The sequence below is a fragment of the Otolemur garnettii genome, unplaced genomic scaffold (genome assembly GCF_000181295.1).
Source record: "Otolemur garnettii isolate 467f Iridium unplaced genomic scaffold, OtoGar3 scaffold00228, whole genome shotgun sequence".
Classification (NCBI taxonomy): Eukaryota; Metazoa; Chordata; class Mammalia; order Primates; family Galagidae; genus Otolemur; species Otolemur garnettii.
The window spans coordinates 1,774,714-1,785,957 of NW_003852623.1; positions in this window are offsets into that span (position 1 = coordinate 1,774,714).

An 11,244-nucleotide genomic window follows, 5' to 3' on the forward strand; every position below is an offset into this window, starting at 1 on the left:
GACTATTGGCAAACAATAATTAGATGATTGTATATGAGCCGATCAGGACCCAGGAGACATACACCCCTCTTTGTATGTCAAGATAAGCCCACACAAGTAGTTGCCCACTTAACTCCCTTTCAGATTGTCAAACAAAATACAGAAAATGGAAATTTGAATTTCAGACAATAATTTATTTCATATAAATCTATCTGAAATATATACCCAAGTGTCTTATTTGCTAAATCTGACGACTCCACTCTCACCTACAAAGACATGATGTGAAGTTCAACCAACCTTCAGGAGGGTTTGCATATAATTTCTCATATAAGGGTAGCTTGTATAATGAGACAGGATCCTTCACTTCCCAGAACAGTTTGGAAAAGCCAAAGTCAGCTGAATCCTGAAAGAGAACCCACAGGGTGGAAAGCCAAGGGACCTAAGATACAGTCCCAGGAATTCCTCATTATTCAAGCTTCCCTTGAAGCTTGTTGAGAGGTATTTTTCCAGCACTTTAGATGTGCTGTTGGTGCTCTGGGGTGGCTTTTCAGGCTTCCGAGAAAAAGTTTTAGGCACAGAGATGGAGATAAGACAGGTGGAAAGCTACCAAAGCTCTCCCAGCTGGTTAAGGTACAAAGGATTCGGAAGAGGCAATGATCTCACTTCCCACAGCACTTGGCCAACTCTCCAATAGATGTCACCTCCATGGGGCGGGGGAGGCCCTGTCTGTTTTGTTGCCAGTACCTGAAACAATACCCACCAAATAATTGATGCTCAATGAATATTTGTGGGATAAATGAGTGAATGAAGATTGATAGAAAGTTCTACGTAAATCAATGTAATTATGATTGTGACACCTGATTGATGTCCTTCGTATCTGTTTTTTCTTATGGAAATGAAGAGTTCACACAACAGAGGAGGGTATGGGGAGCAGTTAGAGAGGGCAGAGGGCCACCTCACACTGATGGCCCCCACTGAGGGAGAGAGGAAGAGTGATTTCTCCCATTGGTGAGACGACAGGGGTCTGGCTCCGCCTGGCTTTGTACCACTGGTGGGATGGGCTGTGTAGAGTGTCACTTGCAGGTGTGACCTCTCTTGGGTTCTGTGAGCTTGACCTGGGGTGAGGCACACCTCATACCACTGGTCTCAAGGCCAATCTCTTTGCACTTGGATAAAACAGGAGAACCATCTCTGTCCCACATACTCAAGTTGTATTGAATGATTTCTTTTCTACTCTTTGTCCCATATATTCATTGTAGTTTGATGACAGCTCTGTAGCATGATGGTCCTTGGAAGAAGGCTATTTTTGTCTTCTTCACAGATTCTGTGTTCCCGAGGACAGTCCTAAGCACTGCTCCTGCTGAAGCCCCACCCCAACCACATCACAGACAAGCATCTTGTAACTAGTGTTATGAGCCGCGGACATTAACCTGCCTCCACTGAGAAGGCTTGGGGATTGCTTCCATTCAGTGCCAATCGTCTCCCCTGACAGTCTCAGCCAACCAAGAAATACATGCAGAAGTCACCCAAGGACCGTATGTGGCCTTCCTGTTGGCAGCACCAAACCAGGGAGGGCAACTCGGATATGAGGTTGAAACAAACTTCTCAGTGGCCACTTCTCAGTCTCGACAGAACAGAGACTTCTCCATTTGGCCTCCAAGAGGAAGGACGCAGGTCTTCCTCACCCTAAGTCAAGCTCACAGAACCCACGAGAGGTCACACCTGCAAGTGACACTGCACAGAGCCCCACACACACCAGTGGCACAAAGCCAGGTGGAGCCAGACCCCGGTCATCTCACCAACTGGAGAGATCACTCCTCTCTCCATCAGAAGGGGCCATGGAGAGCTAAGTCGTCGTTAATTTCAAGCTGATAATTAAGAGAGTGAAAGTTTTTATTTTTCAGAGCAGCATGAATTCTGGGAGAAGGAAAAAATGACACCTCCCCTGCCACATCTGTGAGAAAAGAGCTTCTGAAACCCTTCCTGTTTAATTCTTGGTCACTGGCCCGGAGCAAGGGTAGCATCCGGAGCCGAGGGGCTCTCTGCACAGAAGAGCCATTCGGCCCCCCTTCCCTCCTGTCCCACAGCTGTGAATGGACGTGGGTCTGCACTGAGCCAGGCGTCCCCCCCACCCCCCCCACCGTGGCCAGGACTGCACCTGCTGCTGGGTCCCCCACACGGAGATCGCTAGAGAGCTCTGCGTGAGTGCTGGGGCAAAGGCGCTCAGGAGCATCATCTCAGAGGTTCTGATACAGCACACAGGAAAGTGCTGCCTTGGGAGAGTTTCTTCCTTCCTAACCAAAACAAGATAAGAAAACCGTAATTCTGCTTTTGCTTCAAGGCCGACTTAGAGGGCAAGAGAATGGAACGTGGCCAGTTTACTTTTTAAAGTACTGCCCTCTAGTGGCCATCAGTAAGAACTACTCTGCGCGGAATGCATTTTCTGAGATTGCATCCAATCCCAGCGCAGGCTAGAAGAAACTTCACAGATCATCTTTCTCTGCCTCTAACTCAAGAGTATGTGCCATGTTACAGAAGAGGGGACAGCGATCCATAAATGCGAGGAACTTGTCAGGGGTCACTAAGGTAGGGCCAGAGCCAAGGTCTCCTGTCTGCTAGTAGTCCGCCCCCTCTCATTGCCTACTATATGTCTAAAAGCTCCTTTTCTGTATATGCTGCAACCAGGCGTCCTCAAACTATGGCCCGTGGGCCACATGCAGCATGCCTAGGACATTTATCCAGCCGGCCGGGTGTTTTTGCCACCGCTGCTTGTCCTGCTTTGCAGCTGACTCGTCCTGGGGCCTGGGGCCGCAGTCCGGCCCTCCAATGGTCTGAGGGACAGTGAACTGGCCCCCTGTTTGAAAAGTTTGAGGACCCCTATTAAATTAGAATGACAACATTTGAACTTCAGATAAGCCCTCTGTGATTTTCTGCAAATTCTGATTGGCTAAACAGGTAGAGGTTTCAAATCCCCACCCACCCCCAGTCACCGGATGGTAAACAACCATGTGAGGCTTTTCTCTTAATCATCTTAATTTCTGATACCTTGCATCCTACCTACCACATGGGAAGGACTAAAGAAATGTCAGATGGATGGATAGATTGATGGATAGATACATGCTAATTTGAAATTAGACAGCAGCTGAAACCAAAACTACTTGCCTTGTTAACCACTTGGCAAATGGCAGATCTAAAATTTGAAGGAGTTCATTCTCTCACTGAATGCTGCAGCACCTAAGGAAGCCCTGCACTTGCCCTAGAGCCCCCTCCCCTGCTGGTGCACACCTTCCCAAATTTATTGGATGCAGCTCTCTGGATCCCTGGATCAACGCAGCTGACTCAAGAGTAAGTTGTGTTTTTCAGACTCTGGCTTATAGGTTTTTGTCCCTAAATAATGACCCAGTGAAGGCTTGGCTTCATGTGTTGGTTAGTTCTGTCAGTCACTCAACATATTCGCCGAATGTCCACTTGCCAGGAACTTCCCTGAGTAATGAGAACCCAGGGGAAGAGAGAGGATGACGTGTTGACCACCAGGCTAGTGGTAAGGGCTGGAAGAATAAAAGAAAGAGGAAGCCTCGAGAATGACAAAGGATCCTTCTCCTGTGTTGGCAGAGGAAGCTTCGAGAATGACAAAGGATCCTTCTCCTGTGTTGGCAGAGGAAGCTTCGAGAATGACAAAGGATCCTTCTCCTGTGTTGGCAGAGGCTTGAACGGGGAGACAGCCCTGAAGTTCTCCCACAGGTGTCAGCATGGTGGAGAGAGCATGAGGGAAACACTGGATATTCGGGACAAACAGCCCGGGCTGGCAGTGAAGAGAGACAGTCTCCATCTGGGAAGGGTCCACATTTGCAGATGAAGGGGGCATGAGACAGTCTCCACCTGTGCCCAACACTGACCCCCAGCAGCTGTTCCAGGAATACACGTGCCTTTTGAGGACTTTAGCAATGTCCACTGAGGCCATTATTCTGGTTCCTATTTATATGTGGATATAAATAGTTTTTATAATTCCCCCACAGCACAGGTAGATGATATTGGAAAAATTATGAGATTTCCTGAAGTCTTAGAGAGAAGAGATAAAAATTATAACAGACTTATTAAAAGCTGGCAACTGTCCTGTAATCCCAGGACTTTAGAAGCTGAGGTAGTAAAATCATTTGAACCCAGAGTTTAAGACTAACCTGGGTAACATAGTGAGATCCCATCTCTAAAAAAAAAGGGGTTTTTTTTTTTTAACAAGGTGGGCACGGCGGTGCACACCTACAGCCTGGCTACTCAGGAAGCTAAGGAGGGTGGATGGCTTGAGCCCTGGAGTTCAAGGCTGCAGTGAGCTATGATGCCGTCACTGTTACTACACACCAGCCTGGGCAGCTGAGAAAGACCCTATCTATAATGGTAAACAGATGCGATGGCATTTAGAATCCACAAGATCTGATCCACCCTCCTGAGGCTGGTGGGACCCCTGTGGAACTGCCTCCCTGGGCAGCCCTGTTTGGACAGAATGCAGCATGTCCGTGGCTCCCTGCTGCCCCAGGAGCCCCCTCCAGGATGGAGAAGCCTCTCAGATTCCAAGCCCATGAGAGCTGCCTGGTGCACAGTAGCAGGCAGCCCTGTGCCCTCTGCTCCAAACTCTATCCTGCGTTCCTTAAGTAGTAAGAACACAAGCAGCTACCAATTTGCAGATGGCTTTTGCCCCAGAAATCTGATAGCCAGTTCTTCAGAACTGACCATGCATTTCCAAAACACGAACAGTGACAATAGTACTTAAGGAAGCGTGGACCATAGTACTTAAGGAAACAGAACTATTTTTTAATCAACAGTATTGTCAAAAAAAAAATAATAAATAAAAAAAAAAATCAACAGTATTGTCAGCTTCTCCTCTCTTTACTGAGCCCAGGAAATCTCCTTGGACAAGATCTTGTTTCAGTAAAGGGTCCTTTGAGCAAATTATGCAAATATAAGATGAGCAGCCAGCCGCTGCCCTGAGAAATGGGGACATAACAGAACTTTCCATGGCGGGACTCATGCCCCCTTCATTTGCAAATGTGCCTGATGCTTCTCAACATTCCCTGAATAAATCTGCAAAGGAGGCCAAGGAACCACACAGGGGAAAGGGGGATTTAGATACTGGTCTGCTCCCTGCTGAATCTCAATAGCATGAAAACCTCAGTTATAAACTTCAACGGTCCCAACTGAGAGTGAGTGGCCAGAGAGGATGCCTGGCACCATGGAGGAGACACAACACAGGAAAAGGGGTTGTGGACGGTGGCCTTGTGACCGTGGCTCAAACAAGAACCCAGACGACATGGGAGACCAGGAGGTGCAATTGCTGGTGTTAAGTACAGCCAGTAATTGAGGTCTAAATTTTCTCCAGACGCTGGGAGCAGTGGCACGTCACATTGGTGTAGACCACATTGGGGAAAATGACGTTTCTTAGCCTTGGCAATATTGGCATTTGGGGACAGACAACTTTTTGGTGTAGAATAGCAATGTAGGGGCTGTGCCATGCCTTGTAGGACTTTCCAAAGCATCCCTGGCTTCATCCACTAGATATTAGTGACACTCCCCTCACCCCTGCCCTAGCCAGTGTGACTGTCGCGACCGCATAAATGATCACATGTGATTGATCTTTGCTCCTCCGGGATTACTGAGTTACTTGGCGGCTTGCCTCCAAGTGATAAGAGATTTCCAGGCTTGCCAGGAGAATGTCTTATTCTCAGCAATTCCTCAGATGAGTTATGAGATTGATGGCTGTTATAGTAAGTATGATTTTTAATCCTCTACATGTGAGAACCAAAATATTCCCAAACTTTGCCAAGTGTTCTGGGGCCTGGGGACTCAGGGATCACACTGGCTAAGAAACACCATTATAATTAAAATAATGTAACTGCAGGGTCTTAAATGTACAGCATTGGTGTGAGTATCTGGACACCAGGCACGTCGATGTGGCTGAGGGCAGAAATGCTGCCTAGTCTTGGGAAGCATCTCCATCCGTCCCTGGGTACCTGCTTCTGGGCCCTCCCCATTGGCATCTGCACAAAGGGTTACCCTTCAAATCCAGGAGGCCCCTCATGATTCAAGAACAACTCTAGATTGCAAGGAAGCTCAAAATCTCTTGCTAAAAATGCCAAGCACATTTTCAAGCAACTAATTAGACAACAGAAGAATTCTGGTGATATTTACACACCAGGCTGAGGAAGTAAGTCCCACCAGTGAGATGTGCTTATAGGAAGTAGTTGGAAATTTTCAACAAGAAAAACATGAAAATTCACTACTTATACGAGAGCCATAGTTTTCTCTGAGGAAAGAAATCAAATGCTTTAATATGTAAAAAATAAAAGTGGGCTGTGCACTCTATATATCTGAGTGTTTCTCTGCATTTACTAGAGAAACAAGAGGTTCAGTTTGCTGGGGTTCACATTATGTTTCAGGGAGAAATGTATATCAATCAGTGAGTAGGAAAACATAAATTCAAAGTTGAAGAGCATGTTTTTATAAAATTTATGCTTCAAAAGTGATTCTTCAGCTTCCAAAGTGAGCCTTATTTTAGTGATAGGTTTTTGCCTGTGATACATTTTTCTTTCTTGGAGAATGAATCAGCTACAATTGAAAATATTATAAAATTCAGAAGAACCAGTAGAATGACACATTCCTCGGAAGATGAAATTGCCTTTCACATGCACAGGTGTGAAAAGTGTATTCTATCCATTTATTGATCTAACTAATGCAATGTTGCAGCTTTCCCCCAAAGAACATACAGCACAGCAGTCCCATTTCAGATTCTACAATTTCTTGAAGTTTATTCCAGTGTCGTAATTTCCCGAGGAAGCTTCTGAAGTATCATGCTTCAGTGGCGGTGTCCGTGAAGACATTAAAAATGCATTTGCCTATTTTGACGGGTTGGGGGGTGAGAAGGTAGGCGTGTGTCATGGACTGAATATTTGTGTCCCTCCAAAAGTCACACGTTGAAGCCGTGCACGACGCTTCAACAACAAGCTAAACAAAGCAGAAGAAAGACTATCAGAGGTTGATGACAGGGCTTTCAAGCAAACCAGCCATTCAAAGATGAGGGGGAAAGGAGAAAGAAAATTGAACACTCAGAAAAATGTGGAATTATGTGAAGTGCTAATGTACAAATTATAGGCTCTCCTGAGAGAGAAGAAGAAAGCCAAATAGAATGGAAAACCTTTTACAGGGAATTTTTTTTTTCTTTTGGAGACAGACTCTCCCTATGTCATGCGAGGTAGAGTGCCGTGGCGTCATAGCTCACAGCAACCTCAAACTCTTGGGCTTAGGGGATTCTTTTGCCTCAGCCTCCCAAGTAGCTGGGACTACAGGCACCCACCACAACGCTTGGCTATTTTTTGGTTGCAGTTGTCCTTGTTGTGTTGGTGGACTGGACGTGAACCCACCAGCTCCAGTGTATGCGGCTGGCACCCCAGCTGCTTGAACTACAGATGCCGAGCCATTCAGGGAATTATTGAGAAAAACTTTCTGTTATTGCCCGAGATTCAGACACCTAAATAAAGTCATCAAACACTGGGAAGATTCATAGCAAATACAACCAAGACACACAGTCATCAATTTGGCCAACATCAAAATGCAGGATGGAAGGAACCAATAACCAACAGAGAAAAACACGTCAGATTAGCAGCAGACTTCTCAGTGGAGACCTTACAAGCCAGAAGGATTGGGGGCCCAGCTTCAGCCTTCTTGAACAGAACAGCTGCCAGCCAAGAATCTTGTATCCTGCAAAACTAAGTTCTATAAACAATGGAGAAATACAGACTTTTCCAGATAAGAAAGCGTTAAGGAAGTTCATCACAACTAGTCTTGTCCTATAGGAAATACTCAGAATTCCATTGTACACGGATCAGCACAACAGATACCCACTGTGTAACACCCAAGAGCTAAAGCTCACAGCTCATGTGAAATAACAGGACGGGAGGGAACGCACAGCGTTCACCACGATGAACCCAACGTCATCCCTCAGATCAACACCAACACCCAACCTAAATGATCTTAATGGCCCACGTAAAAGACAGACTGGGCCAGTGCCTGTGGCTCAGTGGGTAGGGCGCCGCCCCATATACTGAGGGTGGCGGGTTCAAACCCAGCCTCAGCCGAACTGCAACAACAACAACAAAAAATAGCTGGGGATTGTGGCAGGTGCCGGTGGTCCCAGCTACTTGGGAGGCTGAGGCAAGAGAATTGCCTAAGCCTAGGAGTTGGAGGTTGCTGTGAGCTCTGTGACACCACGGCACTCTACCAAGGGCGATAAAGTGAGACTCTGTCTCTACAAAAAAAAAAAAAAAAAAAAAAGGACGTAGACTGTAAAATGGGTGACAAACAAAACCCAAGCTTCTGTTGTCTCCAGGAAACACATCTACTTAAAAGACTCACAATGTCTCAAGGTACAAGGATGGAAAAAAATAGATTCCACACAAATGGAAACCCAAAGCAAGCAGGTATAGGCATTCTCACGTCAGAGGAAATAAACTTTAAATCAACAACAGTCAAGAAAGACAAAGAAGGTCATTATATAATAATAAAGGCAGCAATTCAACAAGAAGACATAATAATCCTAAAGATATATGCACTTAACACAGGAGCTCCCAGATTCATAAAGGACACCCCACTACATGCAAGCAAAGAGGTGAACAGTGTATCGTAACTGCTGTGGACTTCAACACACCACAGCAGAGAAACATGCACTTAAATGTGACTTTGGGACAAATAGACCTAACAGACACTTATGGAACATTCTACCCCAAACTACTAAATATACACTCTTCTCATCAGCACATGGGGCATTCTCCAAGATTGATCATATCTAAGGCAACAGCATTTGTTTCAACAAATTAAAAATGATCAAAATCATAACATGTATCTTCTGAAACCACAGTGGAACAAAACTAGAAATCAATCCCTAGAGAAACACTCACATGTACACAAAGTCACAGCAGTTAGACACCCTTCTGCAGAACGAATCTTGTGTCAATGAAGAAATTAAGATGGAAATCAAGATTCCTCAAACTGAACAAAGGGGACATGAGCCATCAGATTCCTGGAAATACATGACCTCTAACACCCCATCAGGAAGACATAGAAATCAAGAGCAGACCAGTAATAAGCAGTACAATTGAAGGAGTAATACATTTTCCAATAGAAGAAAGACCAGATGAGTTCACAGCTGAATTCCATCAGACCTACAAAGGAGAACTGGTAGCCATCCTCCAGAAATTCCTCCATAACACTGAGAAGGGGAGACTCTTCCCTAACTAATTCTATGAAGCCCGTATCACCTTAACACCAAATCCAGGAAAGAACACAACAAAAACACCATAGACCAATATCCCTTATGAATATAGATGCAAAAACCCTCAAGAAAATACTAGAAAACCAAATTCAACAACACACCAAAAAAAAAATCACCACAATCAAGTGGGCCTCATCCCCGAGATGCAAGGATGGTGAAAAATACACAAAGCAATAAAGTGACTCACCACATAAACAGAAGCAAAAACAAAGATCAGATGATCTCAGTAGACGCAGGAAAGGTATTGAACAAAATCCAACACTTCCATTATAAAACCCTCAACAAACTAGGCATAGGAGGAACACAATTCAAATTTATAAAAGCCATATATAAAACACACACACCCCCAACGTGATACTGAGTGGGGAAAGGTCGAAAGCATCCCCCTGAGCTCTGATATAGGACACGGAGGCCTCCACCACTACTGCTATTCAACATAGTACTGAAAGTCCCAACCAGAGCAATCGGGCAAGAGAAACAGATAGAGAGCGAGCGTCCAAACTGGGGAAGAGGGGGCAAACTATCACCTTGTACCAACATAATCATCATGGATCTGGGGAATTCCAAGGACCCACCAAAAGATTCCTAGAATTAACAAACTAATTCAGCAAATTCTCAGGCTCTTACGCCTTAATCTCTGCCCAGCTTCCCCCAACATTTATTTATCTGTGTCCCTCTCCCGGAGGGCACACACCTCCGCTTACCCAGGGGGCTTGTATTTCACTGCGAGAAGTAACCTGTCACTTTAAAAGGGAAAAAAAAAAGCCACCGAGTGACCTTCCTTAGGAACGGGTTGCTAAGCCGGTGTTTTTCTCCAGACAGGGCTGCAGCTTTCCAGGGAGGAGCCCGAGGGAGTCTCCCACACTCAGCCTTTCCCTTCGGATCCTTGGGAAGCTTCGGGGACAGGATTGGCTCTTTCCACGTCCATCCCGGAAAGCGGAATCTGCAAAGTGCCTTTTGTAAAGTTTCAGAAGGTAAATCAGTCCTGAACGGGCCCAGGGCTGTAGCATGGGGGGGTCCTGTTTTCAGGGGCGGGTGCTGGGAGCTCAGCCTCCGCCCCCCCCCACCTCTTCACCACATTTCATGAATTGTAAATGTGGGGGTTGGAGATTCCCACCATTACTGACATTTTTACTTCCTGGAATGTTACTTGGTGGCTTTGATTTGAGCTGCTGTGTGGAGTCTGGCTTGCAAGAAATGTTAAGTCCAGGTCATCACAGCCCCGTAGTGGCCGTCCTCTCTGGCCGAGTCTGTGAAACATGCGTTCCGTGTGGCCTTTCTGGTCCTTTTCATTCAAACCGGTTCAAAGGGGGAAGTATTCGTTACTGCCAACTTCACTTTCCTTGGCATTGGACAGATAAAGAGATCTTAACCTCGCTTTCCAAAAGACTTTCAGAAAAATCTAACCGGGCACAGCTTTAAGCCGATTATCTCCCTTCACTGCAGAGGGAATCTGAAAGCTAATGCAGTGTCACAGTAAATACACGTCTGTGTCGCGTCTTCACAGAGACTTTCTCACAAGGAAATTCAGTGTCTTGTGTGTGTGCAGACGAGTCCGCGTACCCCAGAGTTCATTTAGAGAGTGACTCATTCAGTCATTCATGAAGCCTCAACAGAGCACCAGGCAAAGTACTTACCAGTGTATGAGAATGAATTAGACTGATCGGTGGATTCCGTGCCTTGCCACAGGAGGGCTGCAGCACAGGCCACCCGAGGGGAGGCAGGGGACTTCCCTGGGGCACGCTAAGCCAAGCACAGGTGCTCGACAACGGATTGGAGTGGGGAATTCCACGCAGCTGTTTGAATCCAGGGTGTAAATTTAGCAAGTATTAGATGGCATTTGAAGCCAAGAGACATGAGGAGATATTCAGAGGAATGGGCACGGGCAGATCCGAGCCTGGGAGTGCTCCAGTATTTTGTCGTCTGGATGATGAGGAGAAACCAGAAAA